The sequence below is a fragment of the Stegodyphus dumicola genome, chromosome 4, assembly GCF_044657685.1.
Source record: "Stegodyphus dumicola isolate Sdum_Otavi_A_Nest chromosome 4, ASM4465768v1".
In the NCBI taxonomy this organism is placed as follows: Eukaryota; Metazoa; Arthropoda; class Arachnida; order Araneae; family Eresidae; genus Stegodyphus; species Stegodyphus dumicola.
In genome coordinates, this window is record NC_140771.1 from 76,868,742 (window position 1) to 76,887,865 (window position 19,124).

The 19,124-nt window shown below is 31.3% G+C and overlaps 1 long non-coding RNA gene across 1 annotated transcript; it reads right to left on the reverse strand.

Moving 5' to 3' along the window:
• Positions 1–12,263: 12,263 nt before the first annotated feature.
• Positions 12,264–13,484, reverse strand: LOC146997582 (uncharacterized). The gene is made up of 2 exons (XR_015040497.1): positions 13,252–13,484; positions 12,264–12,393 (listed from the first exon to the last, which is right to left on the reverse strand). It is a non-coding gene; the product is annotated as an uncharacterized LOC146997582 (long non-coding RNA).
• Positions 13,485–19,124: the final 5,640 nt, after the last annotated feature.

Here is a 19,124-nt window from a genome sequence, read left to right on the forward strand (position 1 = left end):
GAAAACATCTTGTTCAATACCAACAGAATTTTTCAGTATGGAAACGTATAATGCATTACATATAACTACATTGCCAACTGTCAAATGTGTTAAATACTTACTTGAAAATGGTTTTCAGTATGTATTAACAAAAAAAATTTCGAGTGATCCCATTGAATCATTTTTCAGCAGCTTGAGACAAATGAATAGATCAAATGACCAGACAACGGCAGTTAATGTTATTCATAATTTTAAAAAGATTCTGGTAACTAATATCTTTTCGGCATCTGATTATGCAAATGTGGATTTCAATAAAAGCATGCCTTCTACATCATCAAAATTTCTAGCCAGAAGCATTTTGGAAGACCCTGTTATTGAAAGTAATATGAGGAAACTAGAAGAGGATTTAGGTATGTAGAATATTTAATATGCATCACAATATAAGTGTAGTTAAAATAAAATTAATTCAATAGATCAATTCTAATGTCAGTTTTAAATCCTGTCATGGAAATGAAGAATGCATTGCATATAAAATGTTTTTTTTCATATATTAATATTCATTGTTAAAGTATGAGCTATTTTTGTTTTCATAATTCGGTCATTTTTAAATCTAACCTCACTAGGCAATTAATGTATGGATAAAGGTTAAGCAATGTCTTAAATGATATATATATGACCAGGACTGATCACCCCCCCCCAATAAAAAAACCTTTATTGTTAATGAAAGAGGTAAGCATGTTATCCTTCAACATATCCTTCTTCAGAAACACTCTATGTTTGCTATCATTACAGAAGCATTTTCATAGACGTTTTACAGTTGGCTGGTGGTTGCCCATGCATGCTTTGCATGGGCAACCACCAGCCAACTGTAAAACCTGCCAACATATTTAGAATCCATCAGACATACATTTTCCCATACTGCAAATGTTTTTCCTCAACGCCTTCTATACTACCAAAACTCACTGAAAGCATCGACACAAGTACTTTGATAGTAATATGCTGTTTCTCATGAATAACCACATTTACACAATCAGGTGTTTGTTGGGGTGACAGATGTACTCCACATACTCTTGTCAACACTGACAAAAACTGTGCTGGTTATATTTAAATCCCCTTCTTCTTACTTTTAAATATAACATTGAACTTCCTATAAAGTATTTTATAAACAAGCATTGTATTAAAATAATAACATATTTTGCTTTGCTTCCATTTTGAGGATTGCATATAATATTTTTATTTTATTTTAGGTTGTCCAGTAGATAGTATGAGAGCCACTAGTATGAGTTATGTAGCTGGATATTTAATACGTGCAGCTGAAGAAACTCTTTATTGTGATGACTGCTAGAGTCTGTTATTAGCACAATCAACATCCTCTTCATCATTATCACTAATTCGAAATTTAGACAGAGGGGCGCTATTCTATCCGAGGATCAGTTTTGTGAATTTGTTGCTATGTCTGGATGATATTCTTAAAAGTATTCTTCCAAAATATCAGAATGAAAAAAAGATATTAACAAAAATGAGAGCCTTTTTTTCTCGGAAAGAATGTGCAATAATCCAATCATGAAGTGTAAAGAATTGTCCACGGATCATACAAAAAAATTAGTTTTCTTCCTTTTAACAAAGTTTTTACGTTTGTATTTAAATAATTATTCGCAGCATATAACTGATGGAAATGCTATGCATAATACAAAATTTCTGAAACAAAAACCATCATCACGCAAAATTTTTCGCAAAAGCTCTAAAATTCTTTTGAATGTTCTTCCCTCTCAGCTTTTATATTTAAATGAGTTTAATATATGGTTGTATGTGTGTTTAGCTCAATATTGGTTATCTGAAAGTTATTATAGTGTGTTATCCAAAATTTATTTGTCAGCTCCAAATTTGTTTAATACTTATTACGAGCTAATTTGTATAACTACCAAAATGTTGGCAGCAAATCATAAATTTAAGAATTGATTACTATCCACATTAAAAGTATTGCTTTCTTGTTCTTTTCTAACTTTAACTTTTTTAGGAATGTTTTCTGGCAGAAAAATTTCATTACAACTAGATAGATTTGAAATCACTGCTCCATGTTTTTAGGTTGTACTCAACCTGAAGAAAATTTAAAACACATGCCTGTACATAATGAGCAATACTTATGTTAACCTCTTTCAATGAGATTAATTGTATTAATCTGTGTGAAGTATAATGAAATGTGTGAATTATGATGAAAATGTGTGTATTAATGTACTTTAGTTAAATGAATTTATGGTAGTAATATTGATTATAAAATGTTTGTGCATCTGACACTGTTATTTTTAAAAACTTTGTATGCAACTCTATTCCGATTAATCTGGAATGAACGGTATACATGGATTTCTGTCAACTATCTACATGTACTTAATGTACCAAGGCTTTAGATAGCACTCATGTGTATATGTGTTTAATACTGATGAGGAACTATATTAGTATCTCACACTGCCAGCCATAAAATTTTGTACACGTTGGTAAAAATGTCTAGCTGCTGTGCATATTTAAGGGCTATACTTAATAAGCTTGTTTTTTTTTTTTTTTTTTTTTTTTTTTTGCCTAACTTTATATATAGGTTTAAAATTGGGTAAACATCTCACTGCGCTTAGTTTTGAAATTCCTCTTTCTGCTTATTTAATTCTGGAATGTTTGTTTTCAAAACTTTTGTTTTCAAAACTTTGTGTGCAACTCTGTTCTGATTAAATGGGGATGGTATACATGGATTTCTGTCAACTAGCTGCATGTGCTTAATGTATCAAGGCTATAGTTGGCACTCATGTAATAGTGATAATATTGCTTTATGACATTCAGGAATTTTATTTCATGTATGCATTATTCTTGATAATGAACTATATCAGTATCTCATGCTGTCAGCCATAAAATTTTGTGCACATGTCATTCTGATTAATGTGGTATGTGTGTAAAAATGTCTAGCAGCTGTATATTTAAGGGCTATACTTAATAAGCTTGTTTTTTGCCTAACTTTATATGCATATAGGTTTAAAATTGTGTATATACCTCATTGAACTCAGTTCTGAAATTCTTCATTCTGCTTATTTAATTCTTAAATCTTTGTGCATCTAATGCTGTTACTTTCAAAACTTTGTGTGGAACTTTCTTCTGATTAATCTGGAATGGGAATGCTACACATGGATTTATGTCCTGTAGGTAATGTATCGATATGTCACTCATGTGTATGTGTGCTTAATAGTGATAATATTGTTTTGTGAAATTCAGTCATTTTATTTCATGTATACATTATTCTTGATAATGAACTATATCAGTATCTCACGCTGCCAGCCATAAAATTTTGTACACATGTCATTCTGATAATGTGTGTAAAAATGTCTACGTGCTGTATATTTAAGTGATGCATTTAATAAGCTTGTTTTTTTGCCTAACTTTAAATGCATATATATCTAAAACTGTGTTGTGGGCATGTGTGATGGATATATTATTTATATTCAGCCATTGCAAGTTTTCAAATTTTATCCTTGATATACAGAACTGGACGTTTCCTTAAGTATATATTGTGATTATGAGAGTTATTATTTTTTTGTGTGCTGTTAAAATATATTTTATGATGTCTGTGTCTCTTTTATTTATAACAAACAGATTGATTTGATCAATAGCTTTATCAAAAATTTCATTATTTTCATTTGAAAAATTGAAGTTTCTCTAACACTGAAAATGTAAATTGCTGCAATGCACTTAATTCAATTACTAGTTTCTTAATGTTAACATCAATGAAATTTAGACTACAAATGAAAGTGAAGAGAAACACACCTATGTAATATTAAAATTAATCAGAAAAGCAACTTTGGGTTTGAGTTTCATTCAAAATCTATGCCACAGTAAGACTTTTTTTTTTTTTTTTTTTTTTTTTTTTTTCTCCCTGATAATTTTAGAATGTCTTTGAATATTTGCAATGCAAATACTGCACAGAGATCAAAATCTGCATTATTTAAACTTTTATTGTTTAAGATTTCCTAAAAACAGTTCTTTAATAATTTTAAAAAATTCTTCAGTATGTAAAACTTAATCTCTTTAAGTAATATTTTTACTCCAATGTCGTGGAAACAGATATACAAATTTTAGATCACGATGTATTAATATGTTAATTACATCTTTGATAGGAGATACTAAATTATTTTTTGGCCCAGTACAGCCGATAAAAATATTTTGAAAATGTTTCATTGAAATAGTACATGATCTGAAGCTATCTGTTAACTTCTTACTATATAAATAATTAAAAAATAAGCTTTATACTCTGAATTACCTTTAAATTAGAATAAATAGTTGTAATGTGTACAATTCAGAATAGCGCATGTCTAGATGAAAGCTGGAATTAAAATCGAGATCAAATAGCTGGTGTTTTATGTGTGAAAAAGAAAGGTGGGATAGCTTAAAATTCCATGCTTTCCTTCTAATTAAAATGTGTTTACAAATAAGAAATCAACGATTTCTGACTACTATGAATTAATCGTTTTTAATCTTTGCATATAACAAGACAGAATTCGTTTTTGGTACTTTTACGATCTTTGTAAACATCGCAAAGTGTAGCAGACCTGTAGCGCCAACTTGCGGTCAGAGGAATATCATGCAGGCAACCGAAAACACAAAAGAATATTTCCACACTGGCAGGCCTGCGTATTTTTACTTCCTCCATAGGAAACGCAACCAGAGATTAAATTTGGCGATTTATCGGGTCTTGGCGAAATGCGCAAGCGCATGCGCAAAAGGAAATAACGCTGTCGGTTTACGTTAGTGCTGTAGAAGTAACGAGAAATTGTGTACCCGTATGTATTCGTTACTCGGTGAACCAGTACTCGTTACTATCGTATCATTACTCGTTACTTTCGGTAAAATCGATCGGTATTCGTATCCTGAGCCTATTTTATCGGTATACGGCCATATGCGATAGGAAGTTTTGCGTCGTATTTTTAGATACAAATAATTCACCTCCTTTTGTGGTGTCTTAGAAGTCAGAAGCGCCTACGGAAGGCCGTCAGGAAAATAGGAAAAAATAAAATAAAAAATAAATAACGAAATAAAATAAATATTACAATAATAACATTAATTAGTAGTTAAAATACTAAAAAATTACTTATTAAAAAACTTAATAATTAAAATAATAAAAAATAGTGATTAAAATAATGAATAATTAAAGTAACATAATAATTAGCAACTGAAATAAAATACTTATAAGTAAAATTTAACAAAAATGTAAAGACAAATAAAAATTAAAATAATTCTTAAATTTATGATGAATTGTTAAATTATAAAGTAAAATACCAGATCTTGTCTTATTGGCTTAGTACCTTTTCGTCCTTTCTCATTTCATCCCAGTTCCAAAAAGTGTCATTTCGTTCGCTGCCTTCCCCCGCCAATTCCCTCTTTTCCGTTTTATCCGCTGTTTGAAAAATAGGTGTTTACTTTACGATAAGACGAACGTCTGTTTACTTCAATTAAAATGGTTTAAAAGAGATGACTGTTTCTACTTCGACTTAGCTTTTGATTTCTAATACTATTTATTATTTTATGCAGACGAATTATGCTGAGCAGAAGAATGAATTTCAGACGTGCTCAGAAGGTGTTGTATCTGAATATAATATCGTTGTCTTAAAAAGGTGATGTTCACTACCAGTGTTTGTTTATGTTCTCAAAAATACAGATCTCTTAGAAAGTGACCTCTTAAAGGCCCATTTACACTAGCGGAACGTTGAGCCTAAGAAACGCAGGCGAATTTGAAGACTCGTTTGAGAGCTTTTAAACAGCAATTTTTTCGTATTATGAGGGAATATTTAACTCTTAAACTCTTGAATAATGTTATAAGTTAGGCTGTTTATTTAAATGTGTACATATTCAGTTTCATTTAAAAAAAAAAGAGTAACATTTTCGCCATTTAGTGAAGCTAGCAACTTCCGCGTGCATTTTTTAGACTCAGAGTTCCGCTAGTGTAAATGGGCCTTTAGAAATGTCGTAATTAGATGATTTGCTATAACTATTTTCTAACAGATAACGGAATTAATGAAATTTAGTGTCAATAACTCGAAGAAGCAAGTTTGAATACGGTGCAACAAAAATACAGAAGTATTTTAAATGACTAAAATATTCATATTTTGTCAATGTCAAATTTTTAAAAGAATTAATTTTGGAGAAATTATGAAATCTAACTTTTAATGTTGTCTTCCGGTTCCTATATTTATAGCTGGCAAAGTTTTATACTCGTTATGAAAAAATAAAAATACAAGAAGTTTGAGTCCCGTAGACAGAGATTGACCGGGAAATTTAATTTCAAAATTTACAGTGTTTGATGCCATTTGTAACTTGCCTTCGGGTATCGCTAATTAAGTTAGAATAATTCGAGGAAATAAATTTTAATGAAGTGCAGCAAAAATAAGCATAATTTAAAAAGTTATGCGGTATCCATATCAAATTTCACTTTTCATAATGACAATAAAACTTTCCCAAATACAAATAAAGAAACTGGATTGGTGTTGGTGTATTTAATTATGGCAAAGCACACTAGGGCTATCTGCCTAAAGGGAGGGATGCCTTCGTGGAGGACTTTCTAAGAGAAATGGCTCGTATACACGTTACACATGGCGAAAACCACGAAAACACCCATGCAGCCAACACGTTCGCGGGATTCGAACCTCAGACCGAACTACCAGTGTTCAACGACGTTACCGCTCGGCCGCTGGTGGGCTAAAGAAACTGGGAGACAGCATTAAAGATTAGATTTGGTTATTTGTCCGTTATTCGTTATTTCGTTTGCTGCTGCTCCCCATTCCTTTCATCAGAACCGCTAATGACGAAAGGGTGAATTTCTAGTAAAGCATGTATATTAATGTTCATTATACATTTGTCACATTTTTGCTTTCTTTCAAAACAACGATAATGTGGTTCTATTGCTTTAGAAATTAATAAAATGGGCCCTATGTTATAAAAACCTAATTATATTCAGATACACACCTTTTGCACATGTTTGAAATCCATTATTCTAATCAGAATGCCTACAGAAAATATTGAATCAATATTAGAAATCAAAAGCTAAGTGAGAATGAAGTAGTAAGAGTCATATCGTATAACCTGTTTTAATTGAAGAAAACAGGTGCTTGCTTTATCGAAAAGTGAACACCTATTTTTCAAACAGCGAAGAGCCCACCAGCGCTCGAGCGGTAAAGTCGCTGAAGACTAATAGTTCGGTCCAGGGTTCAATTCCCGGCTAACGGCTGGCTGGACGGGCGTTTTCCCCATGTGTAACTTGCATATGAGCCAGTTTCCTTTAAAAAGTCCTCCACGAAGGCATCCCTTCCCTTAGGCAATAGCCCTAGTGTGCATTGTCGTAACCAAATAACCCGAAACCGAAAAAAAGGGAATTGGTGGGGGAAGGCAGCGACGAAACATCGTTTTAGAAGAATAGGCTACATAACCAAATTTCTATCTATACTCTGGTAAACAATACATTATTTGCTCATCAAGGGCCTAAATTTAGCTAATGCTTGGCTTGGTTCTTAAATTGCAATTTCAGCCACAGCCCCCAAACCAGACGATGTCTGGTATTTTATTTCATTACTTAGTTGTTCATCATTAATTTAAGAATTAATTAAATTTTCATTTGTTTTTACATTTTTATTGAATTATAATAATAATCATTTAATATTCTAGTTGTTAATTATTTTATTATTGCATTAGTTATTTTATTTGTTTTTTGTTTATATTTATTTATTTATTTATTCATCTCTCCTGATGGCCTTCCATAGAGCTCCAGCACTTCTAATTTTAAAAATTAAGTCCTGACTACAACCAACGATTGCGAAAATAAAATTCAAGTAACTTACTTAGTGATAAATAAATAAAATAAAAACCAAGGCTTTTATTTTCGCCTTACTTGGCTTTTATTTTATATTATATATATATATGTGTGTGTGTGTGTGTACTTTACATTTAATTATAAGGATATATATATATGTACTTTACATTTAATTATAATTTATTTAAAATATACATATTTACGTTTTGTAGTATTACCGATTGCAATAAAAAGGGAGATGCACATCTAGATGTTATAATGGGCCCATATACAAAATTTCTAATCGTTTTTGAGTTATGCGAAATGCATATATACGTACTTACACATCACGAAAAAAATCCCTTTCAAGTATCAACTTGAAATCATAATCATTAGTCATAAGTATCAGCTTAGAGTAAATGGGATTACATTCACAATCCGTTTCTGGGGGGAAAAAAAAATTGTGTTTGTACGTACAGACGTCCCCCAAAAAATAATTCGCATGGATTCTGTAATCGTCAAAAATGGATATTTCCGTTGAAATATGATACCCAAAAATTTTTCTCGATTACAATACTTACTTCCTTTTTATTTCGTACAAGGAAGTAAAGAACTTATATTAACCTACATATTCTTATTTAAACAATACCTAAGTGCAGTATATAAATATTTGAAATCAATAAAATCTCCCTATGGTACGCTCAAGAAAAAAATCAATAATCATCTAAATTTTCAAATTACAGACATAATATGCGCTATAAATCTAAATGTAAAAAGCAAATACAAAATAACGCTTCACGCTATCAAAATTGATCATTTTCTTAAATATCAACAACTAAACAATATTTCAACTAAAACACATAATGTAAACAAGAGTTTGCCCGATGAGTTAACCAAAAAAATTCGAAATTATCAATGAAAAATGTGGCACACGGGTATTGTTAGCAAATGTATCATTCGTATTCGAACAGCAACCGCATCATACGTATTCGAATAGCAACCGCATCATTTGTACTCGAATAAACCGCATCGTACGACAGATGCGAGTAACGAAATTAAATTGTGAGTACCGAATCGGTACTTCGAGTCAACCGTTGTACCCGTTACTCGGTAACGAATACATGCGGTTTGCTCCAACTAGCGTCTACGGAGAGAAGGCAACTTTTGGGATCGTGATCTGAACAAGCGCCTGGCCCCAGCCACCACCCGTGTCCTTATTGGTTGCCGTTTATGACGTCAGGCTAAAAACATGCCATTATGTGTTTCATTTGAGTTACAACGTGGAGTGACAGTCTTTGCTTATAGTGCTTTGGTTTTGATTATGTCCTGTATTAATGTGAATTTGTAGAATGTAACATAATATTCGCAATTAAAACAAACATAACAGTATAAGAAACTATGTGGCCACTTTTTATCTGAATTGTTAAATCATGTTAATTGGAATCGATAAAACTTTATGATGCGTTTGGCTTAGCATCAGTATTCAGTGCAATTCTGACTAATCAGTGCAATTCAGACTTCAGTGCAATTCTGTACTAATATTTAAGAAATATATTAAATAACTTCAAATAGCAGGATTTGCTTCTTCAGCAATGTGAACAGATAGCACTTAACTCTAATAATAATCTTTTCTGCCGCAGTTTCCATGAACTAGCGGTTTATTTTACAAAAAAGTATTTTTAAAAGCGATATGAATTTAAAAACTAGTTATTTCTTCATAAAAATGAACGGTTTGTTAACTAATTAACCTTCCTTTCATTATTAATTGTTTGTTATATAGAGATTGTTTGGAATCATAATTGTTCGTAGTCAGATTAATTTTTTACTTTCTAATTCTACGTATTAATTTCTCTTCATTTATGGTTAAAAATTAGGTAAAGTTAGATGATATTTTTAAATCACTTATGACATCGTTTATTTGACTTTGTCAATTGGAGGTATCATGCTTTTTTTTTTTTTTTTTTTGGCATTGTTTTGTTTCTCAACTTTTATATCTTATAAAAAGTAAACTTGTAGGTTTGTAATGTTTTATTTTATTCCTGCTGTGTAGGTTTGCAATGTACTTGCAAACTCAATGTTATTGCTCAGTAGTTGGGTGTTCTTCTCTTATCAGTAAGGCTCCTGTAAACCAGGCTGAATCACCAACGTTTCTCTCTTGGCGAGGGAGTGAACGCGCTGCCAATTTTGGCGCGTTTATCGCACACGCTGGCTGAATGTCTGCTGTTTTTTTAAAGATTTATTTTATAGACGCGCGGTATTCAGCGCATATAAACTTTTCGGATAATTTATTAATTCTCGAATAGTATATAGACGTTTTCACTTAAATAAAAATTTCGCGTATATTTTGTAAACATATTCAAAATAACTTATTCTTTAGATGTTTCAGTTTCGTTAGCAGACTATAATAAATAAGATATGAATAAAAACTTTCAATAGTGTCAAATGGGGAAATAGTTAAAGCGTAGAGTGTGCAAATAAATTTATCTTAATGACATTTTAACAAAAATTTCCATAAAAACACTGTAAATTCATACTAAAAAAATAACTTAAGAATATGTTGTCATTTAAGTCTGAGGTACATGGAAATAATTGTGCAAGATTCTGAAGAAACACTTTCTTTTAAATGTGTGAAATATTTCATAACATAATATGGAAGAAGAAAGTACAGCATTCTGTGTTTTAGATGCTTTTCATCAAATGTAATATAAATACGAACTAGAAACCGTAATAAAAAGTATTTCCTCTTCAATTAGATCACCTTTGTGTTGCATTGTATTTGTAATACTTCTAAAATTCCAGTTTTTACCTAAATTAAAAAAACAGTTATTCCATAAAAGATAATAACTTTGAACGTATATAGAATGAATTTTGTAATTTGGGTTATGTTACAAAATAATTCATAGTTTATATATTTTATACTAATAATTTAGATAAAACCTGTCCAATTTAAGAATGTGTGTTAACCACATTCTTAAATTGTAAAAGGACGACTTAACCACATGTAATTCATTTCAAAGCATAAAAGAAAGCTTATTTTTTATTTTACACAGCAACAGCATTTTCATGCAGTCAAGTTTTTTTAACTGCTAGTTATTATACATAATACTTAATTTTAAACCCATTCTTATTAGAAAGCATAACTAAGAAACTTCTTTTTAAAGCACCACAGTGATTGCAAAGAATGTCGTTAAATTTACAAAAGTATTGAAGATATATTGAACAGCATTATAACAAGAAAGTACTGTACAAAATATGTAAATTTAGCATAACTTCTTTTTTAATATTTGCATAGTTTCCTCCAAATGAACCTTAATGGGAAGTTATCTTGCGAAAATTTAAAAGTATTAAAATGGCCTCTATTTAAGATGTAACTGCATTTATAATTATTTTGTAATTGTGAATAGATTATATTATTGCAATAAGATTATGCACTTACAACATAATTGCATAAAGTAATGAAATTAAGAGTTCACAGATACAATGTAATATAATTACAATGCAATTACCTAAATTGTAATTATAATCACTTATTTCATACCACAATATTATTACAATCACAATGTAATTTAAATTGGGTACTATATTTGCATACCCTCCACTCAAAAGGAGGTACTGATAAGCCTGGAAGTTATTATCAACAAAAAGCCTGTTCAGGACAGTTTGATGACAATTTCCACCGGGCGAAAAGTACATTCTTAAGCCCAGGCAAATCATGACAATAAAAATCATTTAGTCTTATGATTCACTATATTTTAAACCCTAAATTTGAATTCTGCACCAAATTATTTACCTATATTTTAACATACTTTATGAATTATTAGAAGTGATATGGCAAATATCTTCTAAAAATAACTGTAAAATATTTGTATCCATTAATTGATTCAGATACACACTTTTATTATTTAAGTATATCAAAATAACAGTTTCATGTTCCTGAAATACAAAAATTATGGAAAAAGTTAAAGTAATATTCTTAGAAGCATATGATATTAGTCACCAGATGCAAAATTATAGTTAATTTTTTGCCCTAAATACAATTTTATTACACAGTAGTCAAATGTGTAACTTAATAACATGTTATATAAAAAATTAATGATAATAAGTTTATCAGAAATGAATTAATTCTGCAAATAAACTTTCTGCACTTGAAAATTTTCTACACCTGAGGGGAGGGAGAGATCTAGTAAAATTAGATTTATTATAACTTCAGTTGGACCAAACACCTTCTCTCTATATATATGCATCACTAAAGAAATAAATAAAATTATCATGCTTAAAAAACAGATATACCATACCAGTTTTTTTTCCCCTTGTTACACTTTACATTGAGAAATAACAAACTGTACAACACTGAAAAATACTATCCTTGAAATTTTGTTTAAATGAAGAAACACACACCATCTTTTTATTTAAGCATTACACTTCAAAAACAGATACACATACCAATTTATTTTCACTAGCCATTATACTGATAACATGCCATATAAAAATGAAAAGAATTATCCTTGAAATTTAGATAAAATGAAGTAACACAATGGGAAAATTTATGCACACGGACATCTTTTTTCTATTGCATGTTGTCTGACATGATCCACAAGTGCCTAAAAATGTACCCAAAGAAACGCATTTCAATATTAACAAAAAATTGTTTACAGATTAAAATTCATTCATTTCATACCAGTATTATAAAGATCATGCATGAAACAAATCTGCTTTCCCATACTTTTAAGTAAAACTTTTATACTGGAAAATAGACTATATTTCTATAATTAGAAACAAGAAAATACTAATTTGAATTTTTGCATTCATTTCTAAATCTTTACTCCATTGCCAAATTGTATAATACTGTGATTATAAATAAACTTGCACAATCCTTGCAATTATTGAAGTCAGATTATATATATTTTGTCTCACACTATTCAATTTATTCTATTGACTTCAGATGTCAATGTCAAAATTCTGGAAGTTATTTTAACCAAGAAACAGTAGTGGACACCGTGCATAAACAACTCATCTAACTTTTTAACAATAGTGATTATAAAATAAAGAAAAAATTATATATCATTCCAACGATATTGCAACTATAGTATAATGTTACATATATCTTTAGCAAACATTCAGATTTTATCTTGACTTTCCAAATTATTATTTATTTTTTAATAAATTTCAATATGCTAATGATTTTCATGTTACATTAGTATAAATTCCACAATTAGCACAGGAAAACAAAATCCGCGCTTTATATTAGAAGAGAAATTTCTTTTCCATATTCAAAACATCTACATTGGCGATGTTTGGCGACGGGTACATTAACCCTAGACTAATTTAATTATAGCTATTATTACAGAAATTAGCAGATACTCAGGTTATTGTACACAAGAATTTCACTTTACTTGCACATTATAAACATCAGAGAAGATATAAACTCTAAATGAAGGCGTAATTAACATTATACTTACTAAGCAAAGTTCAGCGCCTGGACCAGGTTTCCAATTGTCTCTTCGGCAATTATTTACCCATATTTTTCTTCTTTCTTCATTTTTAGGAAATTTTACCAATGTATGACCTTTCCGTGAATGATTTGAACAATTAATAGCTGTACATCCGCCCATTTTACACAAAAAAAACACAAAAAATTGTTGCACCTTAACCACTCAGCCACCATTAAATCTCCCACTTGGGAGCGCGAATGCCTGATGATTCAGCCTGGTTTATAGGAGCCTTACTTATCAGGACTGGATTCAGAAATGTAGATATGCATGCACTTATGTGTGGATGTACACTGCTCAAAAAAAAAAAAATGGGACAGTCCTATATCTCCCGATCTACTGGGCCGATTGACAAAATTCAAATTGCGTTCTTCATGTCTCGAAAGCGCGACTTAGGATATATATTAGATTTATATATAGCACTATTCTAACATACGTATTTTGACACAAAATCGGACTTTTTCTGAAATAACATACCAATTTTTTTACATATTTCGATTCTACGACTCAAATTACGCCTAAATATGAAATTTTGTAAAATTTGGAGCGAAATTTACGGAGATATTCACAAATTTATGTTGGCACTTTTTTGTCAGTTTGCGCCAAGAATACTTTACTTGGCGAACTTCTTAATATATGGCAACCTAGTTTCCTTTCCCTGAGAGGAAAAAAAGTCACTATCCTTCCTTTTTTCCAAATAATATTCTTTATATTATATTTTTAATTATAACTTATTATTTTAAATAATTTTTTCTTTTTCGAATTTCATTTTAATTGTTTGTTGCACGTTTTTTTTTTTTTTTTTTTCTTTTTTTTTTTTCCGAATAACTGTTTTAAAAATTTCTATTTACCTATTCGAACTGCGTAAATAAAGGTGCAGCGTTTATTATTTTTTTTTTTTTCAAATAGTTTTCTTTATATATATTTTTCGTCATAGTTATTATTTTAGGTCATTTTTAAATTTTTATACTTTTATTTTAATTGTTTGTGTTGCATTGTCTCTTCAGATAATTGTTTTAAAATTTTCTATTTATTCCTTCGAACTGAGCATTTTAAATATATTTATTAGTATCAATTTTCTAGAATTTGATTTTATTTGTTTGAACTGCGTTTCTTTCGGAAGAATACTTTGTAACCCAGACTACGATGCGTTTGAAAACTGCATTCTTATATTAAAAGAGAAAATACAGTAAAGCACAGTTTTACACGCCTTTCAATGTTCCGTTCAGAAAAAATATATATAAATAAGAGAGATGTATAACCGATATATTAACTTAGGATGACTTGCATACACTGCTTTAAACAGTTTTATCATTGTGCCCATTGCTTTACACAATTTTATCCTACATTTGGTTTCTTAAAATGTTATTCATATTTTAGTCAAATATTTTATTTTTGAAATCGCAAGAATCAAATATCATAAGATTGAAAAGTTTTAAATTAAAAAAAAATACGAATACTAAATTTTACGAAAAAATTTATTTTTCTTTTCTTTTTCTTTAAGCATTCTGAAAGTATATTGAAAAGTATCCAACTTTTCGAAACATTTTGGTATTTCTGACAATCATTTTAAATAAAGTTATCGCCTTCCATTTCATAAAGGCCCACAAACGGCCGAGCGGTAAAGTTGCTGAACACTGGTAGTTCACTCCGGGGTTCGAACCCCTGTAAATGGGCTGGTTGCATGGGCGTTTTCGTGGATTTTCTCATGTGTACCGCGTATGACAGCTGGTTTCCCTTAGAAAGTTCTTCACGAAGTATTTCGTCAGAGCCTTTATCAGTCTTTAGAGGCTAAACATTTTGAAGGTATGAGATGAAAGGAAAGACTGGTTTCATCAAAAGGTTTTGGTTTATTTTATTATGACAAATCACACTACGGCTATCTGCCTAAGGGGAGGGATGCCTTCGTGGAGGACTTTATAAGGGAAACTGGCTCGCATACACGTTACACATGGGGAAAACCACGAAAACGCCCATGCAGCCAGCCCGTTCGCGGGATTCGAACCTCGGACCGAACTACCAGTGTTCAGCGACTTTACCGCTCGGCCGCTGTTTCATCAGGAAGGGAAAAAAAACATCTTTAGGTGACATCCACATACATCACTGGATAAACTCCTGAATCTTCAAATAATTCGACTTAGAAAATCATGGGATTCTCCATTTATGATACGATATGATGTTCTATAACGTAATTTACACAACCATATAGTTTAAAACCAGTCGCTCTTCACTTTAATCTGCAATGATATCGTTTTGCCTTTTCTGTTAACACAAGCTCAATTGATGGTATTTGCTGGTGTACACGTCCAAGTGTTTTCTCTTTGAACACCTAAATTCTTTGAAGTATCCTGAAAGTATATTCGAAAGCGTCCAACTTTTTGAACATCTTGGTATGTCTGACAGCCAAATTTCCCTGCAAATTTTTGCTTACTTTTCTCCCTAATTTTCTTCTTTCCTTCTACAGTTATTTTCAGTGCTCACACAAGAAAATTAAAATTTTTCGACTGCTAGACTTCCATACATTTTGCATTCTTGTCAATTTTTTAAAATATCAATTATATGAATTGCGTTTCAGCTAAAGACAGCTTTTCATTTTCTAGTCATTTTAGCTATAAATAAAGTTTAAAGCGAAGTCCAAAGGATAAATATTTTAATTAAAAGATTTTTGCTAAATGACAAAGAAATAAAACAGTCCAGCAGGGTTTATTCTGTACCAACGAGTAACCCGATTCTTATATCGGCTGAAACAATCTAAATCATACTAAAGATCATGTTTTTTTATACAGTCTATAACGCGAGAGAAAAATTAGCTTCTTAAAACATTCTTTCTAAGAGGATTAATATAAAAGATTATATTTATATATATTTTTTTAAAGCTGGGACTTGAACCAAACTGTCAAACTTTTAAAGTTTAATTTACATGGTGGTTATAATTAAAGTTTCAAATTGAAATGGTCATAAAAGGAAAACTACCGGACCAAATGTTATCAAACTTGGGAATCGTGTAAAGGAGGTTATGGGAATTTATTTTCGGCGGAAAAAAAAAAAGAGTTCAAATCTCACCATCAGGGGGAAAATGGCGCTGTATACAATATTGTTAAATTAAATAAGACACGAAAACATCTGTTTAAAATGTGTTTAATATTTTCCGAAACGTGTTACAAAGCATGTTCAATGTAGCGTCCTGCATTTTCTGAAAGCAAGTTAAATCATGTTACTGCATTCTCCACAGCAGCTCTTAGCATATCAGGTTTTGTTTTGGTTTGGTTTATTAGATTACGGCAAAGCACTCGAGGGCTATCTGCCTTAAGGGATTGATGCCTTCGTAGAGGACTTTTTAAGGGAAACTGGCTCGTATACACGTTACACATAGCATATCAGGAGGAATGTTACCAGTGTATCACATTTTTCATTTCTGCCAAATTGTTTAGATTATCACCATAAACAGTGCTTTTGAGATAACCTCATAGACAAAAGTCACAGAGGTTGAGGTCTGGTGGTAAGAGGGGAAGTGTTGGCCTATAAGACGTTCATTCGTGAAATGTTTCCTAAGTAACTATGCGACACTCTTGAGGTGGTGCCAAGCACTGCATAAAAATTGTAGTATCTAAAATTCCACGTTACTGCAGTTCATGTATCACGAAACATTTGAATATTGACTCTTAAGTGAGCTGCAATCGCAGTGGTCCAGCTGTCGACTGCTCTTCAGAAAAAAATGGTTCTGTTATAAAACTAGCTAACATTCAACACTAAACGGTGTGGAATGACTGTTATGCAATCGAATGCAGTAGGAGAATGCAATGGAACTAGATAGATAACATGAGAGATTTCTTTGGCCCAAATCGATTAAAAGCGTTTTGAATCAGTATCTTCATGTTTTAGTGCCGAATTCAGGCTTAAAAAATTACAAATTAGCGATCTGTAAGAAAACGATTTCCAGATTGTACGCACTTGTGAGAGTGATTTGCGATCTCACATTTTCTAATCGCTAATTCGTGGTTTTCACGGACGAAATTCTCACTTACAGGAATGGCGCACTCGACATTTATCGAATTTAACGTCTTTAAATGGTAATTTGCCTACTTCAAAGTTTCTTAAGGGTATACAACATATTAAATCCGTTTAACAAAAGGTTAAGTTAGATTCCGACCCATATTTCGTTTAACAATATTGCATACAGCGCCATTTTCCCCTCGTGGTGAGGTTTCGAACTTCCTTTTTTTCGCGGTAAATAAATTCCCATGACCTCCTTTACACGATTTCCAAGTTTGATAACATTTGATCCAGTAGTTTTCCTTTTATGACCGTTTCAATGTGGAACTTTAATTATAACCACTCTGTATATTATTAAATTTTAATTTGAAGCTATGCGTTATATGTATACCATGCGTAAAATTTTCGCTTTTATGGAAAAATAAAAAATCGAAGCAAATATACTTAGTATAATGGACCAAAACTGAAAACATTTCCCCTCCCTCCGAAAATAAAATATTGAAATTTCGAACTTGAATTTATTGGGTTATCGAAATATTTAATTTGACTTATCTTCTAAGTCCTAGTTCCGACAATAATTCCGTCAAAAATTCCGAATTACTTAAGCTAAAGTAAAAGTTTTAGTATATATTCACTGTATGTTAATAAAGTAATCAGAGTGTAATAAAAATAGATTATAGAATTTAAGCTGATGTAACTTTTTGTCTGACTGCACAACATGTAATGGAAGAGAAGGTTTGTAGAGATCTGTTTTTGACATGCCTCTAAAAGTAGATGTCATATTAATTTTGTCTCTTCAATGTCAAAAAACTTTCCTTTGAGAGGCAACTTTAGTTTTTGGGAAAGAAAAAAAATCACAAGAAGACAAATTTGAAGAACATGCAGGACGATTGAGTACACATACTTATTTTCGGAAAAGAGGTTCTCCGACTTGGTTATTGAATAATGAAAAATGCATTGTCATGCAATACAAAACATTTGGAATACGTTTTCTGGCTGAATAACGTAAGATTAAAAGTCATCTGCTTAATTCACATCCATTTACAATTCAACTACTCGGGCAATTGCAGAATCGTTTTGATCCTGAGCTTGTAAGACAAACCTAATATCACTGGATTTAAACACTTCTTTAATCTTCCGAAAACGTTCCTTCTTTAGCTCAAATTCCAAAAACATTAAGTGAATACAATTATTGCAAAAGAAATTGAATATTCATTTGCACTACAGCTTGGTACTTTACTAACGAGTTAACAAAACTTAAATTCTGCTTTTTGTGTCTAAGAATACAACATTTTTAATATTTACAAATAAAATATTAAATTGAAGATTTAATTGGAGCCTCACCAGTTGCCTAGCATTTGAAGATTGTTATATACTAATTGTTTGTTGCGAAGTCTAACCCAGGCTGCATGGTTGGTTTTCGTAGTTTTTTAGGTTCTCTTTACAAAGATTCTCTATGAAAGCATCTTAATCAAATAGCTCCCATGTTCTTCCTATGTTCCAATAACCAACTAACCTAGTTTAAACGCTATTTCCAAGTGAAGTTACTAGTAAAATCCGAATACTCATTAAAAATCATGTAGCTAGCCAATCGGGAGTAACATGAAAGATACGGCGCCAATAATTGAAATGTTGTTACGGTACGCTGTTTCTTAACTTAGATGGTCATTCCTTAATTAAATAGCCCACCAACGGCCGAGCGGTAAAGACGCTGAACACTGGTGGTTCAGTCCGAGGTTCGAATCTCGCGAACGGGCTGGCAGCATTGGCGGTTTCGTGGTTTTCCCCATGTGTAACGTGTATACGAGCCAGTTTCCCTTAGAAAGTCCTCCACGAAGGCATCCCTCCCT